The sequence below is a fragment of the Bactrocera neohumeralis genome, chromosome 3 (genome assembly GCF_024586455.1).
Source record: "Bactrocera neohumeralis isolate Rockhampton chromosome 3, APGP_CSIRO_Bneo_wtdbg2-racon-allhic-juicebox.fasta_v2, whole genome shotgun sequence".
In the NCBI taxonomy this organism is placed as follows: Eukaryota; Metazoa; Arthropoda; class Insecta; order Diptera; family Tephritidae; genus Bactrocera; species Bactrocera neohumeralis.
The window spans coordinates 44,340,986-44,347,950 of NC_065920.1; positions in this window are offsets into that span (position 1 = coordinate 44,340,986).

The following is a 6,965-nucleotide window of genomic DNA, read 5'->3' on the forward strand; positions in this document are numbered from 1 at the left end:
GCAGCTGTTTGATAACGTCGAGTTCCCCACCGTTACAGTTGATGATCAAGAACCCCGATTGTGTGTTATAAGCGCATTTTCTGGGACATAGCACCGGTTGCCAAGCGCATAGCTCGTTACGTTTAAGCTGTGCGATATCTGTTAGTAGTTCGGTTGACTTCTTATTACACTCTAAATCACTGAAAAACGTACGAAAATTACCATTGTAGATCCAAGCTAATTTACAATCACACTCGATAGGATTGCCAGTCAATCTGGCTTTGCGCTCACAATCAGCAGATGTTTTTAAAAGATTTGATAAAGCATATATATTTTTAATCGAATTGTGTTCTAAGCTTATTTCAAATGGGCATTTAACGCCGCCCTCGAAAACCCAATCCATATTAAACACGCTCAACGATTGCCACTTAAATTAATCGCCGTTAAAATAAGCTTGTTTCCTTCGTACTTTTGAGGTTGTAATTTGATGATATAATTTAGATCTTTCGCCACAGCCAAAGGCATATTGATATTGTCATAACGAAAATTTGTTAATAATGTCGCTGAAGTATTGGCGTTAAGCTCAGTGTCACCCCAAACAGTTTCCAATTGGTTGTCGCTTAAGTCCAGCCTGTGCAGATGGCTCAACGGTTTCAGATTTGCCATGAGATTTGCAACGACGCGCAGACGATTGCCATTCAATTTCAATTGCCATAACCAACGAGCTCGTGTGAAAAGTTCAGGCGGTAGATATGACAACAAATTGTTACTGAGATCTAGTATTATTAGTTGCAGCTGATTTGCGAGTAAATTTGATGGCAATTCTACGATTGCATTGCGGCTCAAGTTCAGACAACTCAATTGCGTAAGTTTTGCAAAATATTTTCGTCCAAAATCTTCATATTATTACCGGCTAGGTCCAGCTGCCTGAGCGCAGTAAGGCTTTGAAAATGTGCTTGCGTCAAGTTTCGCAGTGTTACGTGTTGTTTCGTTAGACTTCGTGCGCTAAGTGCAAGCGTCGTCAGTGTAGCATAGTGTGTAGAAAATATATCAGTTGGTATAGTTATAAAGTCTGCTTTAGAGTTCATGATTAAATGAAGATGAAATAGGTTTTGCACCTTGAAAAAATGTGTTGCTGATTTTGCAGCAAAGTCATTATAGATCAGCGTTAATTTATTCAGTTCATTCATTGTAGTCATAGGACGCAATATGATTTTAAGAAATACTTTGTCCTTCAATTCCTTGCAGTTTTTCTCTTCCCAATAACTTGATTTAAGTAGATTTGACTGAATCTGGTGCTCGAGCAGAAAAGTAATGTTTAATTTTGTTTCCTTAGGACAAATCACTAACATTTGCTGCTCTTCTGAATCAAAGCTTGCGTAAATATCACCGAATTCACCCTTAACATTGCATTGGATGCCATCCACACAATTACAAGAAATACGTTCATCCTTATAACAATATTTAACCCAAGCGTCTGTTCGATCGTTAATTTTGTAATTTTCAAACTGTAAGTTAGTATGTACCAACAGAAATTTGCTGTTTAAGATCAGCCCACTTAGTAAGTAGGCGAGTATAATAAACATCTCTGAAATAATTTTACTACAATTTTATATTATGCTGATGTCCCTTGCAGACCAACTCACTCACACTGAAATACTGAACAATAAATATCGAGCTGTAGTTGATTATACCTCTTAAATACTCTTCTTTATCTTTAAATCCTTATCAAGCAAAATTTTTGTGCAAACCGCAAACGTTCAATGCACTCGCCTTAATATCAACATATTGCTGTGGTCCTTATAAAAACTGCTTTTATGAAGTGAAGTTAATCTCGAGTAGGGATGGCAAAATTAAGCAAAATTAAATTAAAATCTCTAATCGAACATGTAATATAACATGTATGTTTGAACCGCTTTAAAGTAATACAGATGTCTATCTGTCCGTCCATACGTGCACGCAAACGATAACTTTAATAAAAATGTAGCCATTTTAATGAAATTTGTGATTCAGTGGCACTCTGAGAAGGTTGTTATCCCAAATAGACAAAATTGGAAAATTGCCACGCCCACAAAAAACCAAAATGCGAAAATATATAAATAAACCACAACAATCTCGCTTCTTTCGTTCAGTCGCAATTGCGGTGTGTTATTGCGACGGAAAAAAATCCCCCAACCAATTTTAAAAAAGATAATGGCAAACTCTTATCTTAACATTAAAGCTAAACTGTTGATCATTACAATAAATTATATGCTTTTTATTTCTTATTAAAAACCACTTGTAAAAAAACACTCTTCATGAAACCTGTCAGCGGCAAAGCCAAGAAAATGTTTTGTTTTTGGTGATCAAAAGGCGTGCTGTACTATTATCTTCTAAAATCTGATGAAATCACTAATGGGGAACGGCACCAACAACAACTTCTCAAATAGAAAAGAGAGATTGCCGGAACACGGCTCATCTTGCAGAGCCGTTAAAAACTACACAAGAATGGAGACTAGGAACTTTGTTCCGGTCCTCACTGGCATACGGTCTACACCAAAATAAGGTATTACAAATTTCCTTGATTCATTCTTGACCACCCAGACGACGCAGTTCGTTTGAGATGGAATCCGCAAATTACCAGAAAAATAACAAATGTTATAGCTTAAGATGAACAATACCTGAAAGATATTATTTCAAAGATATATTTTTCTCTTAGATCAGTCAAAAAAAAAATGTTTTAAGTTATGAAGTATAAGAATCCACCTACCATATATTTGGACTAAACCAAAGAATCATGTAAGTCGTTGCTTTATTTATTTAACTCATTGCAGCCAAGTCCAAACACACTACCTATGCTGGGTACTCGTCGGAATTACTTTTCGGCAAATTTGGGTGCTGTGAGTGACGAGCAGGAGGATGGAGTCATGTGCAGAAGTTCACGCAAGTGAGGAAAGTTCTCTGATCGCCATTCACTTGGGAGTGGCCAGAAACGATTCTTGTACATCTGGCTCAAGCAGCTCACGACTTCCGGTCTTTGATCATGTATCCTCTGGGTAGCCTAAGAACATCCGTTTGAAGGCGAGTTAAAGTGAGAAGGCGAAACATTCCCTACATAGGGTTGTGCGCTGGGTTTGGGACCCACCACCTAAAAAACACCCCCAATGAAAAATAACAACCAGTCTCGGATGAGAGACCCCCCTTTTGATGACAACCATGGCAAACGAAATAAGGACTACGAATTGAAGGCATGCACCTGGAATGTCCGGTCCCTTGATTGGGAAGGTGCCGCTGCCTAGCTGATTGATGTCCTCGTGAAAATCAAGGCTGACATCACCGCCGTCTAAGAAATGCGATGGACGAGACAAGGACTGACTCGAGTAGGTCCTTGCGCCATTTACTACAGTGGCCATATAAAGGAGCGCAAGTTTGGTGTGGGATTCGTGGTGGGAGAGAGACTCCGTCGCCGAGTTCTATCATTCACTCCGGTGGATGAACGTCTAGCTACAATCTGCATCAAATCATCAAGGTTCTTCAACATATTGTTGATTTGCGCCCACGACCCTATGGAAGAGAAGGACGATGTGACCAAAGATGCCTTCTATAAGCGTTTGGAGCGCACTTATGAGAGCTGCCCCCGTCACGATGTCAAAATCGTGCTTGGCGATTTTAACGCCAAGGTGGGCAAAGAAGGTATCTTTGGCACTGAGGTCAGTAAATTCAGCCCCCACGACGAAACATCTCTAAATGGGTTGAGGCTGATCGACTTCGTCGGGGCCCGAAATATGGTTATCAGATCGAAAAGCCACCAACCAGATCGATCATGTCTTGGAACCAGCATCAACATCAACAAAAACGTCAGCATAGAAATCCAACGCAGAATATCTCTTACCAACAGTTGCTACTTTGGACTTAGTAGGCAATTGAGAAGCAAAATCCTCTCTCGACGAACAAAAACCAAACTCTATAAGTCACTCATAATTCCCGTCCTGCTATATGGTGCAGAGACATGGACGATGACAACATCTGATGAGTCGACATTGCGAGTTTTCGATGGCCTTTTGGGTGTTGGCCACGGCGAATATCGCATTCGATAGAACGATGAGCTGTATGAGCTATACGACGACATTGTCATTCTCAGCGAACTAAAAGACAGCGGCTACGCTCGTCATGTCGTCCGAATGGACGAAAATATTCCATCTCTGAAAGTATTCGACGCAGTACCCAACGGAGGAAGCGGAAAAGCTCCACTACGTTGGAAGGACCAGGTGGAGAAGGACCTGACTTCGCTTGGAATCTCCAATTGGCGCCACCTTGCGAAAAGAAGAAACGCCTGGCGCGCTGGTAAATTAGCTCGGGCGGGGTGGGATTGCCAGAATTATATATTTTTTTATAAGAACGCATTTAAAAATTTAATAGAGCAGAGGTACCATGCCTTACAGTCCGCCACTTCCGTCCAAAGGGAATTCAGATGGTATTGTGGCGGCACTCCCCCAAGTAGATGGACTATTATAAGGTTATGAACATGTTTGCCGAATCTGAAAGTATCGCAAAAATACCGAACCATCGATATCGATTTGTGTTCAAAAAACAATCGCGGCTGTTGCATCGGCAATTCAGGCAAATCCAATTGTTTCGACTCACAACTTATCGGCGCAATTTGGAATTAGCGAAAGATCATTACAACGGATAACTCATGATGATTTAAGCCTGTTTCCGTACTAAATTCAAATAACAAGCCGGTTAAGCTCTGTACATTTGCCTATTCACATGGAATTTTGCCAGAAAATTATTGAAATGTCCAGAGAAGACAATAACTTGATAAATTGCCTGCCTATGTATGATGAGGCCCAGTTTGATCTAAACGAAAATAATCCACGAGACGGAACTTCACCCAGAACGACTCAGTGTGTGGTGCGCAGTTTCATTAAGGTGTATTGTCGTGTCATGTACTTCTTGACTTCTTGAAAACAAACGGTGCAACAGTAACTGCAAATGAGCACCATTATTTAAAGGTGTTGAATTAACTTTCTTTTTTGAGTAACTGCCCCCAAGACGTATCCCTTTCAATAATGTTTGGTTCCACTCTGCGCCACCCTGTACTTTACGAATCAGTGATTTAGTTTTAAAGTATCGGATTGCTCTAACCCCGTGACCTGAGAAGTATTTTTTTGCTTAAAATTATATAAAATCCAAAAACAAATTATTATTGCTATAGATGAATATATTTAATAATCGCAGGATTAGTTAAAATTTGAAAATTTGGATCGTATTCCTTCGATCCTTAACTGACAAATATATCTCAAAAAGTCAGGTGGAAGTTTCAGGACTCTGAAAACAGTGTTTCGAAAAAACATCTTTATAATTTTGATGGCAGATTGTACTATTTGTCTGATGAACTTCAAATTTTTGCAGACAATTTCAAAAATACATTTAGTATGTGCATTCGAAATACAAGCAAATAAAAATCGATTTTTTTCAATTCACAAGTGGATATAACTACTTAAATAAAACTGAACCAGATTTGTTAAATTTTCGCACTTCCTTCTCCTTTTTCTGCCACTAACTTTGCTCAACCTTAAGGTTCACTCACAATATGTGCTTGTGTTGTTGTTGTTTTTCAATAGGTGCTTCACAATTTCTTATTTGCCTCTTTTCTTCAACGAATCTCAAAATACCTGATATTTGGCATCAGGCATCTGGCATTTGCTTGGTTTATATTGAATTTGGCATCTTTTTCTTGAGTTTCCTTTGCGTTTTTGCCACTTTTTTTTGCTACTTCTGCTCTTATGACTTCTTTGTTGCGATTTTAATGCCGAGTTTTTATTGCATGCAGCTTTTTGTGCTCCCACTTGGCAAATTCTTCGTACTTCCTTTGTCGACTGCTGTTGCATAGTTTCTTTTCTTGTTTATTTATTAGTTCGAAGCATATCCTTGTTTCAATTTGTAGCATTCAACACTTGTTTCTCTGTTTTTGCCTCGACTGCATTACTCGACATTCCATATGCACACACTATATTCACTTTCTGCTTGTGTTTTCGGTCCCTCGATGGTGTTTTTCAAGTTTACTCTACATATTTTACATTTGTTGTCAAACTGTGTCTATTCCTCATGGTGTCAAATATTTACTTCTTAGTTCTTACTTTTGTATACATACAAGTACATATACTTGCATATTTTCATTGTCAGTTTTGTTGCTATTATTATCTTATGTGCATTTATTGCGAATTTTTATTAAGTGTGCGCTGTTTGGTCTGTGATTTATTTGCAGTTTGGCTGGCATACTGTCGCATTTTATCAAGTTTCACGTTTCTACAGTGCTCCCCCCGAGAAAATGAAAGAAGATATATCAGAATATCACATCGTTTGCCTCAGTATTAACCATAAAACTTACGAGTTTGTGCTGATAACTTTCCCAATTTTGTTATTCAACTATATAAAATATTTCTTAAACATTTAGATTTATCTTATAACATTTTTATGACCAAAAATTATCCAAATCCAACCAAAACTGTTCACGCCTCTAGGTACCGAATATGTGGACCCCAGTCCCTACAGTTGACTTTTTACCGAAAATATCGGTCAATGTGTGAGATATACATTTGAAAATCAGACGACAATCTTTTCCTGAAAATTGTAATTCTGTGTATCAAAAATGTGTTGTATTAGGTCAATACTTTCCTGAACCTCCATATACCTAATCTAAAGATTTTTACAAATTTCTGTGAATTGAACCTGGCCTTGAAAGGGTGCGCGTTCCAACCAACCTATCAGAGGTTTTCCAGGTGATTTTATACTGGATATATCGGCCAATATTTGAGTTATCTCAATGAAAATTACAGAACATACTTGGTTCTTAACAGTATATCTTTGTGCCTAAAATACATTGGGCGAAAACTTGAGCTAGTTCCCTTATACTAATGATTTTCATTTTTCTAACAAATGTTATGCCGAATTTGTCAATCAGTGTACTATATATACGGTCCTCTGGTTGACGTTTTACCTCT